Source organism: Ornithodoros turicata, unplaced genomic scaffold (genome assembly GCF_037126465.1).
Source record: "Ornithodoros turicata isolate Travis unplaced genomic scaffold, ASM3712646v1 Chromosome160, whole genome shotgun sequence".
In the NCBI taxonomy this organism is placed as follows: Eukaryota; Metazoa; Arthropoda; class Arachnida; order Ixodida; family Argasidae; genus Ornithodoros; species Ornithodoros turicata.
This window is the reverse complement of record NW_026999321.1, coordinates 197,451-221,619: the sequence shown is the minus strand read 5'-3', so window position 1 is coordinate 221,619 and position 24,169 is coordinate 197,451. Positions and strand designations below refer to the sequence as shown.

General features: G+C 49.4%; 2 long non-coding RNA genes across 2 annotated transcripts; both read right to left on the bottom strand.

The window, feature by feature from the left end:
- Positions 1-6,935: 6,935 nt before the first annotated feature.
- Positions 6,936-10,786, bottom strand: LOC135372693 (uncharacterized). Its single transcript, XR_010416069.1, has 3 exons — positions 10,751-10,786; positions 8,155-8,256; positions 6,936-7,305 (listed from the first exon to the last, which is right to left on the bottom strand). It is a non-coding gene; the product is annotated as an uncharacterized LOC135372693 (long non-coding RNA).
- Positions 10,787-10,792: 6 nt separating this feature from the next.
- Positions 10,793-21,318, bottom strand: LOC135372694 (uncharacterized). The gene is made up of 5 exons (XR_010416070.1): positions 21,214-21,318; positions 18,615-18,717; positions 16,018-16,120; positions 13,419-13,521; positions 10,793-10,852 (listed from the first exon to the last, which is right to left on the bottom strand). It is a non-coding gene; the product is annotated as an uncharacterized LOC135372694 (long non-coding RNA).
- Positions 21,319-24,169: the final 2,851 nt, after the last annotated feature.

Here is a 24,169-nt window from a genome sequence, read left to right as displayed (position 1 = left end):
ACGAAAGGCTGTGTGGAATAAAGTTTCATTTCAAAGAGTGCTTCATTCCGTGGACTTGTTGTGTTTCCACTACAGTCATAGAGTATAATATCTTAAGCGTGACCCATTTTTTCCCCCAGAATGGGTTCACTCACGCAAAGGAAACGGACAGGGGTCAAGTGATCTTCCCGAAGGGTCTGTCAAAGTCAGTGAAATGGATGCACGTAATAAATTTCCCGGACGATAAAACGATGTAAGTGAAAGTAGGCGAAAGCACACGGACATGAAGATGCTTGTGCGGGCGACACGGGTGCTAAGTGCCAAATGACGCATGTTTTAATGCCCTTCGTGCAGAACTATACGGACAGTTTCAGTCTGTGATGAGCAAAGTACAGGGTGTGTGCAGAAAAACATGACCCGCATTTTTACATGTAACTCGTTGTCTACTTAGCCGAGGAACTTCCGGTGGCGCACGACGGCGTATTTATGCGTGCGAAAGCTAGAAAAAAATCCTGGAAGCCATACTCAATGTAAAAAAATAAAGAAAGCGCGAAAACATGGGCTTCCATGCATTAGAATAGGGCGGTCATGACACTGCATGGTAGTGTATTTCGGTCTCATAAGAGTTATGTGCAGGCACCGCTAGGGGCACTGCCGATGAGCATCCATGTGGGACATCGTTTCGATTTATGCACCGATAGCTCCCCTAGCGGTACTTGAACACAACTCTCCTACGTGCACCATGTTGCCCTTTCACATACACCCTGTTGCCCACCATGTTGCCCTATTCTGATGCACGGAAGCCGACGTTTTCGTTGTTCCGTTTATTTTTTAAGCTGGGTATGGCTTCCACAATTTTTCTACAGATTTCGCACGCATAAATGCGCCATCGTGCGCCACCGGAAGTTCGTTAGTTAGGTAGGCAACAAGCTATGTGCCTAAATGCGGGTCATGTCTTTCTGCACACACCCTGTTCATCAAGATTGTACTTAACGTGTATTCACACGAGGGACATCCTCGCGGAGTATTCTAGAAGAAGAGAAAGCGAAAACATTGCTCACAGAGCCGAAGTTCTGACCCGTGTTATGTTGAGCATTCACACGGCGAGGAATATCGGGGTGGCGAACTGCGCATTTACGAAACGACACTTAGCAGACGACACTTAGCAGACGACATTTAGCAGACGACACTTAGCAGACGGGTCCTGCTTAGAACGTACAAAGAGTGTTGGTGGTTAACCACATAATATAATAACCAGAATTACCTACCACGTTGCACTCTCATTGGTCGCTTGCTCAGTGTTGTGTGAATTATCTCAAACTATGGGCTCTGCGTGGAGCTGTTGGAGCCTGGCGTCGTTATACGCGTTTCAGATTTCCAGGCGATTGCGAGCTTATGTGGAAAGGCACCAGCACGTACCTGAATCTTTTGCTATTCTTTATTCATTAAAAGGTCACCATCCATATGCTTCGTCGCAGGCTTTGTCACACCAAGGAAAACGATGTGACCTCCGTTGATTTCCAGACTGCAACGTGTTATGAGGAAAGGCATTGGCATGTACCTGGATCTTTTTTACTTCTTACTGGCTACACGGTCACCATTCCAATTCTTTGTCATAGGGATCAACGGAAACAATTCAGGCTCCGTTGGGTACCAGCCCGTTGGGTGCTTATGGTTAGTCATAGGCAGGCAACTGTTTTGTTCCAGTGAAGAAAAAAAAAAACATTGCAGGTTGGATGACTTGTGGGATCAGGTGAGTCGCGAACAACGGAATGCTGCAGCGGCTGAGCAAGGGACTATTTGGATCTCAGAGGAAAGTGGCGAAACAGCTGATGTTGCTTGTTTCTTGTTTCCGAATAGAAAAAGTCAGAAACGTAGTTTTCATTTTTCGTTGGAAACTCCCATGTCCCTGTGATTTCTGCTGTGTCATTTAGCCGTTTTGTGACACGAAATTGCAAAGGTTTCAGACGAGCAGCTTAGCACTGCTAAAGTGGCCCTAAAACTATACAACATACTTTCCCTTGTCGAATGAAGGCGAATAAACGGCGTTACCTTTATTCTAGCTCAGATAGAACTTGCTTCCTCTTGAAGACAGCCCGGAGTGCATACAGACCTTCCTTTTTTCTTCTCTCCGCCGTTTGTCACAGCCCAACTTCCTCGTGCAAATAAAACGGGTTTAATTCAAATAAAGTGACAACACGCGCTGCAGAGCGAATGTGAGTTTATTTCAAACACATTTTTGACGTCATGGACTGTCGTGCGTCGGTGCGGAGAAAGTTGCCTTCCAGTCTTCGCTACTGCAAGAAAAAAGAAATAAAAAAACATTATTGCGAAACCAGATGCTGTGTGTGTGTGTTCTACGTATCGAGTATTTACACAGACACAGCACGCGTGGTCTTTTAAGACCTATGGAAAAGAAGAAAAGGAGGTGATCGTGGCAACGTCACGACTGACGCCCTGGGGGAATGTGCGTCCTGGGCTGACTTCTAAGGGAACTGTGCCGACATATGTCTAAAAGCGTCTGAGGAACACCCAGGAAAAACGTCCCAGACAGCACAGCCGGCACCGGGATTCGAACCCGGGTACCTCGACGTGACATGCCTAGCACGCTAACCACTGAGCCACGGGAGCATAAGAAAAGGAGGCACCCCAAAGCGCAGGACAAGTGACGAACGAATAAGGGCCCAATTTCATCCCGTTGGAAGCTTCGAATCGGACACGTGATTTGAGATAGCCAATTAGTTTCGCAGCAGCAGTGGTACAGCACAGTGTACAGTACCAGGCAGTACAATGAGTAAAGCACCAGTTTGGGATCCATTTTGATGCGCTACAGTCCGGTGTGTGTCCAGGAATTGAGAAACTCCGTTCTACACGGCTACGCGGACGCTAGAAACACAAAATTGTCGTTGGCATCATATTCCTTTCCCTGGCTTCCAATTTTCAATGGAACAGGACACCCAGTCTAGTTCCTCTATAGGTCCACGTGCATTAACTAAAAGGAGACTGCATAATTTTAGCGGGAAGAAAATTTAATCAACATAATAAATAGAAAGAAAACTTAAGACAATAAAAAACGAAAAAGTCCTAGTCTCGCTCGGTTCGCTGTCGTGTCTATATGGTATGCAATATTAGAGAGACTTAACACCTCTTAATACTTTCCGGTTCCTTAATAATAATAATCAGGCAAAAGATGGGAGAAGTCTAGCACTCGCAAGTGAATAAGATAAGTATTTAAAGTATTTAAAATACTTATCTTAATAATAATTACTACAGCTGCCTGATGTCAGTGTCAGAAACGACATCAATTGTCTTCACTGCAACCTTAGTGTATTTTATTGTCCATTTTGATCAATCCGGGGATTTAAATTGCTACCCTCTCCGGATAACCTTGGACAACGATATACCTACAAGCTGGGAGTATAAGAGCAAGCGTATTTTCGTTACTTTCATATTGTAGCGTATCCCGTTGCATTTTTGAATTTGTAACGACGCTAGGATTGCGTTACATTAGAGTGAACTACCGGCACTCCGTTACTTAGTTTCAGTAGGGCACACAACAGTGGAAAAAATTCATCTGCAAAGTCTGTGCGCAATAACTTCGTATAAATGAATACCATTCTCGAGTGAGAATAAACAAGAAGACCGACTGATGTAAATGAATGAGAGAGAGAGGTTTGATAAGAGGCTCAGATTGTATCAGGACGTATTCATAAATCTGTAAAACTGATTTATATTCCACTACAAAACACGGGAGACACCTGCACGGTGTCGCCACCTCTCGCCCTTCCTTCGGGTTTTTGCATCTAATGTTTTGAAAAACCATTCAGAGATGGCGCCACAAGTCCGGATGTGTGGTTCCAAGAAAGGTGATGTTCTCTTTGATCAACCCATGGCGTTGTTGTATGGGCATCGTGGCAGAAGTAATTTAGATTTTATTTGATTTGTTTCAAGAAATAGTTCAAGTAGTCAGTCAATAGTTTCAAGTTTCGTCATAGAAAACGTCATCTTCAAGTCGTGTGACCTTGTTAACACGTCGTTTTGCTGCGTACCGACATATTTTCGTCGTCACAGAACCAAGAGAAGAACGTATTTTGCCAGCATAAACTACGCAGTGCTTCTTCCTCAACGTGGAACCCAATTTCTCCTTAATTTATGTATGTCGCGTCGGCTTATCATCATCACATCTTTGGAAGTCGTCAACAGTACGAGGTCTTATATTGCTAGCTTTTATGATTCTCCCTCTATTTTCTTTTACTTTTTTTTTTTTGCATTTTGAAACGTGGTGTCCATTGTGGGAAATTTCTGTGCTTTAAAACTGCGTGCTCACTGTCCGTTGTGGGAAATACGAGCAACAAATAAAGAATGATAAATAGTTATCCTATGCCGCGAGACAACTGAGTATGAATAACGTCCATCCAACTCCGGGCCTACTGGCTATGGGCTCTATGTGGGGCCCATGGTCGGCCCATCAATAAAAATAGATTGCTGGCAGGAAATGAGGCCAGGGAGACCGCGAGCTGCAACCAATCTCGGTCTTATGTTGTTACCTTGGCCCTGTGTCGTTTAAAGGGACGGTCTCGTACAGCCGGGGCGATTCCGAAACTTAGCCAAAACTAGTTTCACGAGTACTGTACACATACAACCGTCAAAGTTTCATTCGGAATAACCAAGTCGTTTTCGAGGAATTTGTCGAAACGTGCCGTAATAGCAGACGACGAAAGCTGCGCTTCTCTCATGCATACGTTACGTATGACGTCGGCCTGCGGGTGCGTCGTCGTTGTCATGGTAATTGCAACTTGCAGAAGCACCTTGGGTTGAATAATCCCCTTTGCTCTCGAAATGGGGACACTCGGGCATATACCTCCGCGAGCGGAGAATGTAGTCCGAGCATTGACTGTGGGGTCTCCCATAATGTGGCGCACAATCGGATACGTGGAAGCTAAGTCACGTGTTTTCTTTCCGCGAGTATTTAGTGCGGTTTTTAAATAAACACGTACTCCTTCTCCATGTACGTCGTCAGCGACACTTCGTTTCGAAGCATGATACAACGGGAAGTGTAATGGAAGCGTGCGTAATATATTTTTGGTCGGAGCTGTAATGCGACCGCGCGCGCCGATGGCCAGCGACTTCAGATTTGTGATTGTGGATGGGGTTGTTCTGCGACTTTTAACTTGTTTCTGAGGATTAACATAGTTCTTCTGAACCACCATGCTTGCCACTACTTAGAATGCGCGTTTTTCACCTTAGAACTGAAATAAAATGTACGAGAGTTGCCGCGGTGCCCAGTAACTTCTGAAAGTCGTCTGCTCACGCCGATGCACTAGCGCGCGCAAAAGCAGACGATTTCTGTATCCTATCACGGACTTACCCGCAGGGCGACGGGGCCGTTCTTATTGTTGCCAACACAGATCGCGGCATGCTCTGCAATCTTTATCAATTTAATTCGGTTATCTAATAACTGTGGCGTGTTTTGTCGGGTAAATTAGCAGTATTTCATTTTCAACAAAGGGCAATCGAATGGTACACTTTATGAAAGGGGCAGGGGGTACGAGACCGTCCCTTTAAGTCGGCCATGTTCGTTGGCCCGACCTCCAGCGGATGAAGTCGGACCGCATTAGGCCAATGTCAATCCCCGACCTTTGCTTGGTCACTTTTACGTATAGGTCGGGCCGACAACTTTTAGTCTGACACGGTACATTGGGCAGACTTTGTGCCGACGTTGTCTTTTCCATTGGGGTGGTACATGCAGGTTCATGCCGTTTTATGAGTAACATCCAGTTTACGCTAACGTTACCAGCAATATTTTTCATTCTCGTGGTGGTGTTTTTTTTTAATTTTTATTTTTTCATTCTCGTGACACCACGGATGTTCTCGAACCAGCGTAGCGCGCCAGTACTCATTGCCCTCGAAAGCCGGCGAATCTTTTTGTTGAAATGTACAGCTGCTACAAAACGGAAATGTTGAGAGATTCGCGTGCTTTCCATGACCACGACTGCTCAAATTGGGTAATTGTCCAGGCACACACTACATGTTGCAATTGAATGTATATTTACTTGTGCCTTCTCAACTTTCCACAAACCTTAAGCTGCTGGGGCTCAAAGGAAAGTATCGATCCATCGTGTTCTACTAAGAACGTCTCAAATACTTTGTTGGATGATTCCAAATGACCACAAGCCAGTCAAGCAAGGAACGAATCAAACATGACATATGATCTATTCCATGTAACTCTGTAGTTCCTCAACCGCTATGCTTTAATTACGTTATATAGTTACGCTACATGTACATTACATGTGCAATGTTTGACTAGAAATAAAATGTATTTTTGGATTGCAATTCCTTGGGTGTGCCTTTGGTGGGAACAGCTATCCTGCAAAGGGGCTCCGGTTACATACCAGTTGGGCTAAACTCTACCAGCTAAATACCAGCTAAACTCTGTTCACAGTGATCACTCTAAGTGGAGCCATTTCAACCGGTCCCACCTCAACAACGGTCTGGTTAGAAACCAGTTGGGCCAACTGGTACCAGCTGAGACCGGGACTGGCCAGAAACCAGTTGGGCCAACTGGTACCAGTTGATCAAACTGGTCCCTGTTCGATAACACAGTTCACCCAGTCCCAGTCGCAACTGGGAGTAGGTGAACTGTGCTGTCGAACAGGGACCAGTTGAGCTGGGCCCGGTTGAAATGGTTCCACTTGAACTAGTCCCTGTTCAATAACACAGTTCAACTGGTACCAGTTTTTATTTTCGCCTGGGTTGGCACTGAATTCGACCTTTCTGATGTTTTAGGGGAAAAAACGAACAAATTTTGCGAGTCTTTTTTGCTGTTTTCTTCTTGGCATCATTCAGGCATCACCAAGTGGATATCACGTTACCTTTATAATTCCGGATTCCTTGCGGACACCACCTAAGTTTCAGATACCACCATTCCATGTCAGTGATGAGTCAACAAAGTGATCTGTATCTCCTCAATGTTATTAATGATACGGAGAGAATTTAAACTGAACAAAACAAGATAGTCAGATTTGTACAGCTTCTCGCCCATGTGTGTACATGGAGCGCATCACGTGTTTGCGGAGGAGGAAAGCAGAACTGCAGAGTCTCCACGCGTACGAGTTCTCGTTCATGTGTGTCTGCTTGAAGTGCCGCAGGTTCTTGCCCTAGCTGAACTGTGTAGCATGGTGGACGCCCTTTCATGGCTTCTCGCTTGTATGCATCTGCATGTGATGCCGCAGGCTGAACTTTGCAGGACAGAGATAGTACTTGTGTGGCGCCTCACCCATGTCTATCTGCTAGCAAAATGCCGCAGGTGCATGATCTTGCTGAACTCTGCATGAAAAACACGCCGTAAACACGACAAGCCTGCGCTATCAGCGATATCATATTTTCACAGTTCGAATCAGTCAACGCGTGATCGGGCTAAGCCTAAACGACGAAATTTTGCCACAGCCCCCCACCAAAACACGCACACAAAAAGCCTGGGCTACCCGTGATAACTTTTTGGCACAGTGCCAATCACTTCTGCGCGTTGTCGGGCTAAGCCTAACCGACGAAATTTTGCAAAAGCCGCACTGCCCCCCCCCCCCAAAAAAAAAAAACACGCCGTAAACACGACAAGCCTGCGCTATCAGCGATATCATATTTTCACAGTTCGAATCAGTTCAACGCGTGATCGGGCTAAGCCTAAACGACGAAATTTTGCCGCAGCCCCGCCGTCCAAGCACGCAGTAAACTCGAAAAGCCTGCGCTATCCGCGATATCTTTTCGTTTCACAGTTCCAAGCACTTCTCGCGTGGCCCCTTCCCTCCCTGGCATGCATGAAAAATATAAACACTGTGCTTTCCGCCATTGCTAACACCACATCTCTAATCACGCGCCCAGGCACTCGAGCTAAGCCCCTTTTTTTATCGGGAAAACCCGCCGGCTGCATCCCTCTCAGACACGCGTCGTCAATATGAATACTCCGGGCTTGGAGCCATTGCTAACACCACTCTCTAATCACGCGCCCTGGTTCAGCCTATTTTTTTTCAAGAAAACCCACCGCCCGCTCCCCTCCCAGAAAGCCGTCGTAAATATGAACACTCTCCGCCATTGCTAACACCACATCTCTAATCACGAATACGTTCTAACGAAGATCTCTAACGACGCCCGCCATAAATATGAACACGAGACACTTACCGAGCCAACACGCCACACGTAGCAGGTCATCCTCCTCTGAACACTCCTCTGGGCATTAGTCCACGTCTGTGAACTAGGGTTCCGTCTCTCGTCAAAAGATGCCTGGGAAAGAAAGGAACAATCAGACGTATTCCTAGCTGTGTGTCCAACGTTAACGTACGCAGTGGGGTCGGCTTCTAATTCTAAACGACGAAATCTGGCCGAAGTCCCCTCGTCAAAACACGTACACGAAAAACCTGGGCTACCCTCGATATCTTTTTGGCACAGTGCCAATCACTTCAGCGCGTGGTCGGGCTAAGCCTAACCGACGAAATTTTGCAACAGCGGCTCTACCCCCCCCCCCCCCAAACACGCAGTAAACACGAAAAGCCTGCGCTATCCGCGACATCTTTTCTTTTTACAGTTCCAATCACTCTCGCGTTGACCCGTCCCTCCCTGGCATGCGTGTAAAATATGAACACTCTCCGCCATTGCTAACACCACATCTCTAATCACGCGCCCTGGTTCAGCCTATTTTTCGGAAAAACCCGCGGGCTGTCCCCCTCCCAGGCACGCGTCCTAAATATGAAGACACATGGGAAAGAAAGGAACAATCAGACGTACTCCTAGCAGTGTGTCCAAGGTTAACGTACGCAGTGGGGTCGGCTTCTAACTCAACTACGCGGGCGACGTCGACAATTCAATGAAATTTCCTTGCACTATATCACTGGTAACGCAATCCACTTGCCGCCATACTTAGAGTAGCAGAGAAATCATTATTAACACGCTGTTTCCTTTACAGAAAAGAGCTAAGCAGGCCAGTAACATGCACCACAAGAATTGATTCATCGCCATAGCTTACACCCCCTGTCTACACTGGCTCACGTGTGCATTGGAATGATAGCAATCTGTCCGACACATCAACGCACGCACCAAATATGAACACAATGCACTCACCGCAATAGAGGCACAATTACCGCGGAAATTGAATGTACATTTCGCCGTAAGTAACCGAACGCTTGAGGGGAAACCCTGCTCCTCGCTCGACCGATCCTTCCATCCCCAATTCTCCAGAGCAACTGGCGAAAACTGGTTTTCCCGGCAAAGGGAGAGGGCGCTGACCCCCACTGACAGCAAATGAGAACGCGTTGCGCACCTAACGTCATCGATGACGTCTCAGCACGCTTCTCCTTGGGAGGGAGTGGCAAGATAAGGGTGAACGCCCGGCGCTAGGAGCCATTTTTTTTTCCACAGTACTGATCACTTGGCCTTCAGTCACTTCCGTTCCCCTGGTGGCGGGAGAGCTGCGAGCGCCTCCACACGGGAGAGATGGCGATCCGATAACCCCGCGTCGTCTGCTAGCTCCAAATGCATCGACGGGGCAGCGCTTTCCACGTTTTGCGGGGAGGAATGGAAATTCAGCGCTAGCAGACGAAGCGTGGTTATCGGATCGCCATCTCTCCCGTGTGGTGCCGCTAGCAACCCCGCCGCCACCAAGGGAACGGAATGACGCGAAGGCAGTACAGCAATTACGAACACAATGCGCTATCAGAGATATCTTATTTTCACAGTTCCAATTACTTCAGCGCGTGGGCGGGCCAAGCGTAAACGACGAAATTTTGCCTCAGCCCCCCATCAAAACACGCACACAAAAAGCCTGGGCTACCCGTGATAACTTTTTGGCACAGTGCCAATCACTTCAGCGCGTGGTCGGGCTAAGCCTAACCGACGAAATTTTGCAAAAGCCGCACTGCCCCCCCCCCCCCAAAAAAAAAACACGCCGTAAACACGACAAGCCTGCGCTATCAGCGATATCATATTTTCACAGTTCGAATCAGTTCAACGCGTGATCGGGCTAAGCCTAAACGACGAAATTTTGCCACAGCCCCCCACCAAAACACGCACACAAAAAGCCTGGGCTACCCGTGATAACTTTTTGGCACAGTGCCAATCACTTCTGCGCGTTGTCGGGCTAAGCCTAACCGACGAAATTTTGCAAAAGCCGCACTGCCCCCCCCCCCCAAAAAAAAAAAAAACACGCCGTAAACACGACAAGCCTGCGCTATCAGCGATATCATATTTTCACAGTTCGAATCAGTTCAACGCGTGATCGGGCTAAGCCTAAACGACGAAATTTTGCCGCAGCCCCGCCGTCCAAGCACGCAGTAAACTCGAAAAGCCTGCGCTATCCGCGATATCTTTTCGTTTCACAGTTCCAAGCACTTCTCGCGTGGCCCCTTCCCTCCCTGGCATGCATGAAAAATATAAACACTGTGCTTTCCGCCATTGCTAACACCACATCTCTAATCACGCGCCCAGGCACTCGAGCTAAGCCCCTTTTTTTATCGGGAAAACCCGCCGGCTGCATCCCTCTCAGACACGCGTCGTCAATATGAACACTCCGGGCTTGGAGCCATTGCTAACACCACTCTCTAATCACGCGCCCTGGTTCAGCCTATTTTTTTTCAAGAAAACCCACCGCCCGCTCCCCTCCCAGAAAGCCGTCGTAAATATGAACACTCTCCGCCATTGCTAACACCACATCTCTAATCACGAATACGTTCTAACGAAGGATCTCTAACGACGCCCGCCATAAATATGAACACGAGACACTTACCGAGCCAACACGCCACACGTAGCAGGTCATCCTCCTCTGAACACTCCTCTGGGCATTAGTCCACGTCTGTGAACTAGGGTTCCGTCTCTCGTCAAAAGATGCCTGGGAAAGAAAGGAACAATCAGACGTATTCCTAGCTGTGTGTCCAACGTTAACGTACGCAGTGGGGTCGGCTCCTAATTCTAAACGACGTAATCTGGCCGAAGTCCCCTCGTCAAAACACGTACACGAAAAACCTGGGCTACCCTCGATATCTTTTTGGCACAGTGCCAATCACTTCAGCGCGTGGTCGGGCTAAGCCTAACCGACGAAATTTTGCAACAGCGGCTCTACCCCCCCCCCCCCCAAACACGCAGTAAACACGAAAAGCCTGCGCTATCCGCGACATCTTTTCTTTTTACAGTTCCAATCACTCTCGCGTTGACCCGTCCCTCCCTGGCATGCGTGTAAAATATGAACACTCTCCGCCATTGCTAACACCACATCTCTAATCACGCGCCCTGGTTCAGCCTATTTTTCGGAAAAACCCGCGGGCTGTCCCCCTCCCAGGCACGCGTCCTAAATATGAAGACACATGGGAAAGAAAGGAACAATCAGACGTACTCCTAGCAGTGTGTCCAAGGTTAACGTACGCAGTGGGGTCGGCTTCTAACTCAACTACGCGGGCGACGTCGACAATTCAATGAAATTTCCTTGCACTATATCACTGGTAACGCAATCCACTTGCCGCCATACTTAGAGTAGCAGAGAAATCATTATTAACACGCTGTTTCCTTTACAGAAAAGAGCTAAGCAGGCCAGTAACATGCACCACAAGAATTGATTCATCGCCATAGCTTACACCCCCTGTCTACACTGGCTCACGTGTGCATTGGAATGATAGCAATCTGTCCGACACATCAACGCACGCACCAAATATGAACACAATGCACTCACCGCAATACAGGCACAATTACCGCGGAAATTGAATGTACATTTCGCCGTAAGTAACCGAACGCTTGAGGGGAAACCCTGCTCCTCGCTCGACCGATCCTTCCATCCCCAATTCTCCAGAGCAACTGGCGAAAACTGGTTTTCCCGGCAAAGGGAGAGGGCGCTGACCCCCACTGACAGCAAATGAGAACGCGTTGCGCACCTAACGTCATCGATGACGTCTCAGCACGCTTCTCCTTGGGAGGGAGTGGCAAGATAAGGGTGAACGCCCGGCGCTAGGAGCCATTTTTTTTTCCACAGTACTGATCACTTGGCCTTCAGTCACTTCCGTTCCCCTGGTGGCGGGAGAGCTGCGAGCGCCTCCACACGGGAGAGATGGCGATCCGATAACCCCGCGTCGTCTGCTAGCTCCAAATGCATCGACGGGGCAGCGCTTTCCACGTTTTGCGGGGAGGAATGGAAATTCAGCGCTAGCAGACGAAGCGTGGTTATCGGATCGCCATCTCTCCCGTGTGGTGCCGCTAGCAACCCCGCCGCCACCAAGGGAACGGAATGACGCGAAGGCAGTACAGCAATTACGAACACAATGCGCTATCAGAGATATCTTATTTTCACAGTTCCAATTACTTCAGCGCGTGGGCGGGCCAAGCGTAAACGACGAAATTTTGCCTTAGCCCCCCATCAAAACACGCACACAAAAAGCCTGGGCTACCCGTGATAACTTTTTGGCACAGTGCCAATCACTTCAGCGCGTGGTCGGGCTAAGCCTAACCGACGAAATTTTGCAAAAGCCGCACTGCCCCCCCCCCCCCAAAAAAAAAACACGCCGTAAACACGACAAGCCTGCGCTATCAGCGATATCATATTTTCACAGTTCGAATCAGTTCAACGCGTGATCGGGCTAAGCCTAAACGACGAAATTTTGCCACAGCCCCCCACCAAAACACGCACACAAAAAGCCTGGGCTACCCGTGATAACTTTTTGGCACAGTGCCAATCACTTCTGCGCGTTGTCGGGCTAAGCCTAACCGACGAAATTTTGCAAAAGCCGCACTGCCCCCCCCCCCCCAAAAAAAAAAAAAACACGCCGTAAACACGACAAGCCTGCGCTATCAGCGATATCATATTTTCACAGTTCGAATCAGTTCAACGCGTGATCGGGCTAAGCCTAAACGACGAAATTTTGCCGCAGCCCATATTTTCACAGTTCGAATCAGTCAACGCGTGATCGGGCTAAGCCTAAACGACGAAATTTTGCCGCAGCCCCGCCGTCCAAGCACGCAGTAAACTCGAAAAGCCTGCGCTATCCGCGATATCTTTTCGTTTCACAGTTCCAAGCACTTCTCGCGTGGCCCCTTCCCTCCCTGGCATGCATGAAAAATATAAACACTGTGCTTTCCGCCATTGCTAACACCACATCTCTAATCACGCGCCCAGGCACTCGAGCTAAGCCCCTTTTTTTATCGGGAAAACCCGCCGGCTGCATCCCTCTCAGACACGCGTCGTCAATATGAATACTCCGGGCTTGGAGCCATTGCTAACACCACTCTCTAATCACGCGCCCTGGTTCAGCCTATTTTTTTTTCAAGAAAACCCACCGCCCGCTCCCCTCCCAGAAAGCCGTCGTAAATATGAACACTCTCCGCCATTGCTAACACCACATCTCTAATCACGAATACGTTCTAACGAAGATCTCTAACGACGCCCGCCATAAATATGAACACGAGACACTTACCGAGCCAACACGCCACACGTAGCAGGTCATCCTCCCTCTGAACACTCCTCTGGGCATTAGTCCACGTCTGTGAACTAGGGTTCCGTCTCTCGTCAAAAGATGCCTGGGAAAGAAAGGAACAATCAGACAAATTCCTAGCTGTGTGTCCAACGTTAACGTACGCAGTGGGGTCGGCTCCATAATTCTAAACGACGTAATCTGGCCGAAGTCCACTCGTCAAAATACGTACACGAAAAACCTGGGCTACCCTCGATATCTTTTTGGCACAGTGCCAATCACTTCAGCGCGTGGTCGGGCTAAGCCTAACCGACGAAATTTTGCAACAGCGGCTCTACCCCCCCCCCCCCCCAAACACGCAGCAAACACGAAAAGCCTGCGCTATCCGCGACATCTTTTCTTTTTACAGTTCCAATCACTCTCGCGTTGACCCGTCCCTCCCTGGCATGCGTGTAAAATATGAACACTCTCCGCCATTGCTAACACCACATCTCTAATCACGCGCCCTGGTTCAGCCTATTTTTCGGAAAAACCCGCGGGCTGTCCCCCTCCCAGGCACGCGTCCTAAATATGAAGACACATGGGAAAGAAAGGAACAATCAGACGTACTCCTAGCAGTGTGTCCAAGGTTAACGTACGCAGTGGGGTCGGCTTCTAACTCAACTACGCGGGCGACGTCGACAATTCAATGAAATTTCCTTGCACTATATCACTGGTAACGCAATCCACTTGCCGCCATACTTAGAGTAGCAGAGAAATCATTATTAACACGCTGTTTCCTTTACAGAAAAGAGCTAAGCAGGCCAGTAACATGCACCACAAGAATTGATTCATCGCCATAGCTTACACCCCCTGTCTACACTGGCTCACGTGTGCATTGGAATGATAGCAATCTGTCCGACACATCAACGCACGCACCAAATATGAACACAATGCACTCACCGCAATACAGGCACAATTACCGCGGAAATTGAATGTACATTTCGCCGTAAGTAACCGAACGCTTGAGGGGAAACCCTGCTCCTCGCTCGACCGATCCTTCCATCCCCAATTCTCCAGAGCAACTGGCGAAAACTGGTTTTCCCGGCAAAGGGAGAGGGCGCTGACCCCCACTGACAGCAAATGAGAACGCGTTGCGCACCTAACGTCATCGATGACGTCTCAGCACGCTTCTCCTTGGGAGGGAGTGGCAAGATAAGGGTGAACGCCCGGCGCTAGGAGCCATTTTTTTTTCCACAGTACTGATCACTTGGCCTTCAGTCACTTCCGTTCCCCTGGTGGCGGGAGAGCTGCGAGCGCCTCCACACGGGAGAGATGGCGATCCGATAACCCCGCGTCGTCTGCTAGCTCCAAATGCATCGACGGGGCAGCGCTTTCCACGTTTTGCGGGGAGGAATGGAAATTCAGCGCTAGCAGACGAAGCGTGGTTATCGGATCGCCATCTCTCCCGTGTGGTGCCGCTAGCAACCCCGCCGCCACCAAGGGAACGGAATGACGCGAAGGCAGTACAGCAATTACGAACACAATGCGCTATCAGAGATATCTTATTTTCACAGTTCCAATTACTTCAGCGCGTGGGCGGGCCAAGCGTAAACGACGAAATTTTGCCTTAGCCCCCCATCAAAACACGCACACAAAAAGCCTGGGCTACCCGTGATAACTTTTTGGCACAGTGCCAATCACTTCAGCGCGTGGTCGGGCTAAGCCTAACCGACGAAATTTTGCAAAAGCCGCACTGCCCCCCCCCCCCAAAAAAAAAAACACGCCGTAAACACGACAAGCCTGCGCTATCAGCGATATCATATTTTCACAGTTCGAATCAGTTCAACGCGTGATCGGGCTAAGCCTAAACGACGAAATTTTGCCACAGCCCCCCACCAAAACACGCACACAAAAAGCCTGGGCTACCCGTGATAACTTTTTGGCACAGTGCCAATCACTTCTGCGCGTTGTCGGGCTAAGCCTAACCGACGAAATTTTGCAAAAGCCGCACTGCCCCCCCCCCCCCAAAAAAAAAAAAAACACGCCGTAAACACGACAAGCCTGCGCTATCAGCGATATCATATTTTCACAGTTCGAATCAGTTCAACGCGTGATCGGGCTAAGCCTAAACGACGAAATTTTGCCGCAGCCCCGCCGTCCAAGCACGCAGTAAACTCGAAAAGCCTGCGCTATCCGCGATATCTTTTCGTTTCACAGTTCCAAGCACTTCTCGCGTGGCCCCTTCCCTCCCTGGCATGCATGAAAAATATAAACACTGTGCTTTCCGCCATTGCTAACACCACATCTCTAATCACGCGCCCAGGCACTCGAGCTAAGCCCCTTTTTTTATCGGGAAAACCCACCGCCTGCTTCCCTCTCAGACACGCGTCGTCAATATGAACACTCCGGGCTTGGAGCCATTGCTAACACCACTCTCTAATCACGCGCCCTGGTTCAGCCTATTTTTTTTCAAGAAAACCCCCCGCCTGCCCCCCTCCCAGAAAGCGTCGTAAATATGAACACTCTCCGCCATTGCTAACACCACATCTCTAATCACGAATACGTTCTAACGAAGGATCTCTAACGACGCCCGCCATAAATATGAACACGAGACACTTACCGAGCCAACACGCCACACGTAGCAGGTCATCCTCCCTCTGAACACTCCTCTGGGCATTAGTCCACGTCTGTGAACTAGGGTTCCGTCTCTCGTCAAAAGATGCCTGGGAAAGAAAGGAACAATCAGACAAATTCCTAGCTGTGTGTCCAACGTTAACGTACGCAGTGGGGTCGGCTCCATAATTCTAAACGACGTAATCTGGCCGAAGTCCACTCGTCAAAATACGTACACGAAAAACCTGGGCTACCCTCGATATCTTTTTGGCACAGTGCCAATCACTTCAGCGCGTGGTCGGGCTAAGCCTAACCGACGAAATTTTGCAACAGCGGCTCTACCCCCCCCCCCCCCAAACACGCAGCAAACACGAAAAGCCTGCGCTATCCGCGACATCTTTTCTTTTTACAGTTCCAATCACTCTCGCGTTGACCCGTCCCTCCCTGGCATGCGTGTAAAATATGAACACTCTCCGCCATTGCTAACACCACATCTCTAATCACGCGCCCTGGTTCAGCCTATTTTTCGGAAAAACCCGCGGGCTGTCCCCCTCCCAGGCACGCGTCCTAAATATGAAGACACATGGGAAAGAAAGGAACAATCAGACGTACTCCTAGCAGTGTGTCCAAGGTTAACGTACGCAGTGGGGTCGGCTTCTAACTCAACTACGCGGGCGACGTCGACAATTCAATGAAATTTCCTTGCACTATATCACTGGTAACGCAATCCACTTGCCGCCATACTTAGAGTAGCAGAGAAATCATTATTAACACGCTGTTTCCTTTACAGAAAAGAGCTAAGCAGGCCAGTAACATGCACCACAAGAATTGATTCATCGCCATAGCTTACACCCCCTGTCTACACTGGCTCACGTGTGCATTGGAATGATAGCAATCTGTCCGACACATCAACGCACGCACCAAATATGAACACAATGCACTCACCGCAATACAGGCACAATTACCGCGGAAATTGAATGTACATTTCGCCGTAAGTAACCGAACGCTTGAGGGGAAACCCTGCTCCTCGCTCGACCGATCCTTCCATCCCCAATTCTCCAGAGCAACTGGCGAAAACTGGTTTTCCCGGCAAAGGGAGAGGGCGCTGACCCCCACTGACAGCAAATGAGAACGCGTTGCGCACCTAACGTCATCGATGACGTCTCAGCACGCTTCTCCTTGGGAGGGAGTGGCAAGATAAGGGTGAACGCCCGGCGCTAGGAGCCATTTTTTTTTCCACAGTACTGATCACTTGGCCTTCAGTCACTTCCGTTCCCCTGGTGGCGGGAGAGCTGCGAGCGCCTCCACACGGGAGAGATGGCGATCCGATAACCCCGCGTCGTCTGCTAGCTCCAAATGCATCGACGGGGCAGCGCTTTCCACGTTTTGCGGGGAGGAATGGAAATTCAGCGCTAGCAGACGAAGCGTGGTTATCGGATCGCCATCTCTCCCGTGTGGTGCCGCTAGCAACCCCGCCGCCACCAAGGGAACGGAATGACGCGAAGGCAGTACAGCAATTACGAACACAATGCGCTATCAGAGATATCTTATTTTCACAGTTCCAATTACTTCAGCGCGTGGGCGGGCCAAGCGTAAACGACGAAATTTTGCCTTAGCCCCCCATCAAAACACGCACACAAAAAGCCTGGGCTACCCGTGATAACTTTTTGGCACAGTGCCAATCACTTCAGCGCGTGGTCGGGCTAAGCCTAACCGACGAAATTTTGCAAAAGCCGCACTGCCCCCCCCCCCCCAAAAAAAAAAACACGCCGTAAACACGACAAGCCTGCGCTATCAGCGATATCATATTTTCACAGTTCGAATCAGTTCAACGCGTGATCGGGCTAAGCCTAAACGACGAAATTTTGCCACAGCCCCCCACCAAAACACGCACACAAAAAGCCTGGGCTACCCGTGATAACTTTTTGGCACAGTGCCAATCACTTCTGCGCGTTGTCGGGCTAAGCCTAACCGACGAAATTTTGCAAAAGCCGCACTGCCCCCCCCCCCCCAAAAAAAAAAAACACGCCGTAAACACGACAAGCCTGCGCTATCAGCGATATCATATTTTCACAGTTCGAATCAGTTCAACGCGTGATCGGGCTAAGCCTAAACGACGAAATTTTGCCGCAGCCCCGCCGTCCAAGCACGCAGTAAACTCGAAAAGCCTGCGCTATCCGCGATATCTTTTCGTTTCACAGTTCCAAGCACTTCTCGCGTGGCCCCTTCCCTCCCTGGCATGCATGAAAAATATAAACACTGTGCTTTCCGCCATTGCTAACACCACATCTCTAATCACGCGCCCAGGCACTCGAGCTAAGCCCCTTTTTTTATCGGGAAAACCCACCGCCTGCTTCCCTCTCAGACACGCGTCGTCAATATGAACACTCCGGGCTTGGAGCCATTGCTAACACCACTCTCTAATCACGCGCCCTGGTTCAGCCTATTTTTTTCAAGAAAACCCCCCGCCTGCCCCCCTCCCAGAAAAGCGTCGTAAATATGAACACTCTCCGCCATTGCTAACACCACATCTCTAATCACGAATACGTTCTAACGAAGGATCTCTAACGACGCCCGCCATAAATATGAACACGAGACACTTACCGAGCCAACACGCCACACGTAGCAGGTCATCCTCCCTCTGAACACTCCTCTGGGCATTAGTCCACGTCTGTGAACTAGGGTTCCGTCTCTCGTCAAAAGATGCCTGGGAAAGAAAGGAACAATCAGACAAATTCCTAGCTGTGTGTCCAACGTTAACGTACGCAGTGGGGTCGGCTCCATAATTCTAAACGACGTAATCTGGCCGAAGTCCACTCGTCAAAATACGTACACGAAAAACCTGGGCTACCCTCGATATCTTTTTGGCACAGTGCCAATCACTTCAGCGCGTGGTCGGGCTAAGCCTAACCGACGAAATTTTGCACAGCGGCTCTACCCCCCCCCCCCCCAAACACGCAGCAAACACGAAAAGCCTGCGCTATCCGCGACATCTTTTCTTTTTACAGTTCCAATCACTCTCGCGTTGACCCGTCCCTCCCTGGCATGCGTGTAAAATATGAACACTCTCCGCCATTGCTAACACCACATCTCCTCAATCACGCGCCCTGGTTCAGCCTATTTTTCGGAAAAACCCGCGGGCTGTCCCCCTCCCAGGCACGCGTCCTAAATATGAAGACACATGGGAAAGAAAGGAACAATCAGACGTACTCCTAGCAGTGTGTCCAAGGTTAACGTACGCAGTGGGGTCGGCTTCTAACTCAACTACGCGGGCGACGTCGACAATTCAATGAAATTTCCTTGCACTATATCACTGGTAACGCAATCCACTTGCCGCCATACTTAGAGTAGCAGAGAAATCATTATTAACACGCTGTTTCCTTTACAGAAAAGAGCTAAGCAGGCCAGTAACATGCACCACAAGAATTGATTCATCGCCATAGCTTACACCCCCTGTCTACACTGGCTCACGTGTGCATTGGAATGATAGCAATCTGTCCGACACATCAACGCACGCACCAAATATGAACACAATGCACTCACCGCAATACAGGCACAATTACCGCGGAAATTGAATGTACATTTCGCCGTAAGTAACCGAACGCTTGAGGGGAAACCCTGCTCCTCGCTCGACCGATCCTTCCATCCCCAATTCTCCAGAGCAACTGGCGAAAACTGGTTTTCCCGGCAAAGGGAGAGGGCGCTGACCCCCACTGACAGCAAATGAGAACGCGTTGCGCACCTAACGTCATCGATGACGTCTCAGCACGCTTCTCCTTGGGAGGGAGTGGCAAGATAAGGGTGAACGCCCGGCGCTAGGAGCCATTTTTTTTTCCACAGTACTGATCACTTGGCCTTCAGTCACTTCCGTTCCCCTGGTGGCGGGAGAGCTGCGAGCGCCTCCACACGGGAGAGATGGCGATCCGATAACCCCGCGTCGTCTGCTAGCTCCAAATGCATCGACGGGGCAGCGCTTTCCACGTTTTGCGGGGAGGAATGGAAATTCAGCGCTAGCAGACGAAGCGTGGTTATCGGATCGCCATCTCTCCCGTGTGGTGCCGCTAGCAACCCCGCCGCCACCAAGGGAACGGAATGACGCGAAGGCAGTACAGCAATTACGAACACAATGCGCTATCAGAGATATCTTATTTTCACAGTTCCAATTACTTCAGCGCGTGGGCGGGCCAAGCGTAAACGACGAAATTTTGCCTTAGCCCCCCATCAAAACACGCACACAAAAAGCCTGGGCTACCCGTGATAACTTTTTGGCACAGTGCCAATCACTTCAGCGCGTGGTCGGGCTAAGCCTAACCGACGAAATTTTGCAAAAGCCGCACTGCCCCCCCCCCCCCAAAAAAAAAAACACGCCGTAAACACGACAAGCCTGCGCTATCAGCGATATCATATTTTCACAGTTCGAATCAGTTCAACGCGTGATCGGGCTAAGCCTAAACGACGAAATTTTGCCACAGCCCCCCACCAAAACACGCACACAAAAAGCCTGGGCTACCCGTGATAACTTTTTGGCACAGTGCCAATCACTTCTGCGCGTTGTCGGGCTAAGCCTAACCGACGAAATTTTGCAAAAGCCGCACTGCCCCCCCCCCCCAAAAAAAAAAAAAACACGCCGTAAACACGACAAGCCTGCGCTATCAGCGATATCATATTTTCACAGTTCGAATCAGTTCAACGCGTGATCGGGCTAAGCCTAAACGACGAAATTTTGCCGCAGCCCCGCCGTCCAAGCACGCAGTAAACTCGAAAAGCCTGCGCTATCCGCGATATCTTTTCGTTTCACAGTTCCAAGCACTTCTCGCGTGGCCCCTTCCCTCCCTGGCATGCATGAAAAATATAAACACTGTGCTTTCCGCCATTGCTAACACCACATCTCTAATCACGCGCCCAGGCACTCGAGCTAAGCCCCTTTTTTTATCGGGAAAACCCACCGCCTGCTTCCCTCTCAGACACGCGTCGTCAATATGAACACTCCGGGCTTGGAGCCATTGCTAACACCACTCTCTAATCACGCGCCCTGGTTCAGCCTATTTTTTTCAAGAAAACCCCCCGCCTGCCCCCCTCCCAGAAAAGCGTCGTAAATATGAACACTCTCCGCCATTGCTAACACCACATCTCTAATCACGAATACGTTCTAACGAAGGATCTCTAACGACGCCCGCCATAAATATGAACACGAGACACTTACCGAGCCAACACGCCACACGTAGCAGGTCATCCTCCCTCTGAACACTCCTCTGGGCATTAGTCCACGTCTGTGAACTAGGGTTCCGTCTCTCGTCAAAAGATGCCTGGGAAAGAAAGGAACAATCAGACAAATTCCTAGCTGTGTGTCCAACGTTAACGTACGCAGTGGGGTCGGCTCCATAATTCTAAACGACGTAATCTGGCCGAAGTCCACTCGTCAAAATACGTACACGAAAAACCTGGGCTACCCTCGATATCTTTTTGGCACAGTGCCAATCACTTCAGCGCGTGGTCGGGCTAAGCCTAACCGACGAAATTTTGCAACAGCGGCTCTACCCCCCCCCCCCCCAAACACGCAGCAAACACGAAAAGCCTGCGCTATCCGCGACATCTTTTCTTTTTACAGTTCCAATCACTCTCGCGTTGACCCGTCCCTCCCTGGCATGCGTGTAAAATATGAACACTCTCCGCCATTGCTAACACCACATCTCTAATCACGCGCCCTGGTTCAGCCTATTTTTCGGAAAAACCCGCGGGCTGTCCCCCTCCCAGGCACGCGTCCTAAATATGAAGACACATGGGAAAGAAAGGAACAATCAGACGTACTCCTAGCAGTGTGTCCAAGGTTAACGTACGCAGTGGGGTCGGCTTCTAACTCAACTACGCGGGCGACGTCGACAATTCAATGAAATTTCCTTGCACTATATCACTGGTAACGCAATCCACTTGCCGCCATACTTAGAGTAGCAGAGAAATCATTATTAACACGCTGTTTCCTTTACAGAAAAGAGCTAAGCAGGCCAGTAACATGCACCACAAGAATTGATTCATCGCCATAGCTTACACCCCCTGTCTACACTGGCTCACGTGTGCATTGGAATGATAGCAATCTGTCCGACACATCAACGCACGCACCAAATATGAACACAATGCACTCACCGCAATACAGGCACAATTACCGCGGAAATTGAATGTACATTTCGCCGTAAGTAACCGAACGCTTGAGGGGAAACCCTGCTCCTCGCTCGACCGATCCTTCCATCCCCAATTCTCCAGAGCAACTGGCGAAAACTGGTTTTCCCGGCAAAGGGAGAGGGCGCTGACCCCCACTGACAGCAAATGAGAACGCGTTGCGCACCTAACGTCATCGATGACGTCTCAGCACGCTTCTCCTTGGGAGGGAGTGGCAAGATAAGGGTGAACGCCCGGCGCTAGGAGCCATTTTTTTTCCACAGTACTGATCACTTGGCCTTCAGTCACTTCCGTTCCCCTGGTGGCGGGAGAGCTGCGAGCGCCTCCACACGGGAGAGATGGCGATCCGATAACCCCGCGTCGTCTGCTAGCTCCAAATGCATCGACGGGGCAGCGCTTTCCACGTTTTGCGGGGAGGAATGGAAATTCAGCGCTAGCAGACGAAGCGTGGTTATCGGATCGCCATCTCTCCCGTGTGGTGCCGCTAGCAACCCCGCCGCCACCAAGGGAACGGAATGACGCGAAGGCAGTACAGCAATTACGAACACAATGCGCTATCAGAGATATCTTATTTTCACAGTTCCAATTACTTCAGCGCGTGGGCGGGCCAAGCGTAAACGACGAAATTTTGCCTTAGCCCCCCATCAAAACACGCACACAAAAAGCCTGGGCTACCCGTGATAACTTTTTGGCACAGTGCCAATCACTTCAGCGCGTGGTCGGGCTAAGCCTAACCGACGAAATTTTGCAAAAGCCGCACTGCCCCCCCCCCCCCAAAAAAAAAACACGCCGTAAACACGACAAGCCTGCGCTATCAGCGATATCATATTTTCACAGTTCGAATCAGTTCAACGCGTGATCGGGCTAAGCCTAAACGACGAAATTTTGCCACAGCCCCCCACCAAAACACGCACACAAAAAGCGGATTTATATTGTAACACATATACGTGCGTGTTTCAGGAATTTTTAAGCGTGGTATGGAGGATAGATTTTTTTTTTTTCAACGAGGATATAGCTTCTCATTCTGTAGTCGCGCCTTCGCCTCAAAACCCCCAATTAAAGAGTTACTTAATTAATTTTAGGTAATTATAGTCATTTACTGGTTGCATACTTTCTTGGAGAGATTGTTCGCCTGGCAGTATAACTCGGCAGCAAAAAAATAAAAAAGACATATAATATGGTGTTCTCACAGCTTTTTCATTGAAAAAAAATCTGTAAAGGGTAAAAAATAAACACCCCGTATAATGTATTCATAACAAAGAGTATGTCTTACCGTGACACAAAATCACCGCAATAACGCAGAAAACAAGGAGCACAGGAGTCATGCTCGTCCAAGTGTCGTGGTTCTGCGACAGCCAAGACGAAAGTGCAGTGAGATGATGATGATGATGATGGTAGAAGAAAAAAAAATGTGGAGATCCGAGCCCGCTCACCGTGGAACAAGCTACTCCAGATCTAGCGGAGGATAAAAGAGAGAAAAAAAGGAGGGAGGAAGGATTCAGTGCGGTGAGTACAGGAACACTTTATACCTCACTACATTTCGCTATATTTCATGGACTACAGTAAAACCTCCAAAGTCGGACACCTCCCTACCTCGGACAACTCCCCATGTCGGACAAGATTTCATTGCACAGGCAGGCTCCCATTGAAACTACATAGGGATGAAATTCTCTATGTCGGACACCTCCCTATCACGGAAGTAGGACAGGGTTTTCCCTTCTAAGTCGGACAAAACCCTGGCCAAATTACCTCAATCTCGGCCCATCTTTGCACCAAAGACTCAAAATGAGCCAGTGGCCTTGACTTTTTTCCCCTATACTGGTCTCAGCATTTTGTTGCTTTAGTTTTTCGAGTCCAAAAACAAGCGCTGTCAGTCCACATTGTAATTCTTTGTGTGAGCATTTGTCTTCAGTTTGTCTAGAGCCTTTGAACGCGCACTGCACCAAAGCAATGAAAAGCGGGCTGACACTTCAGGGACATGTCCT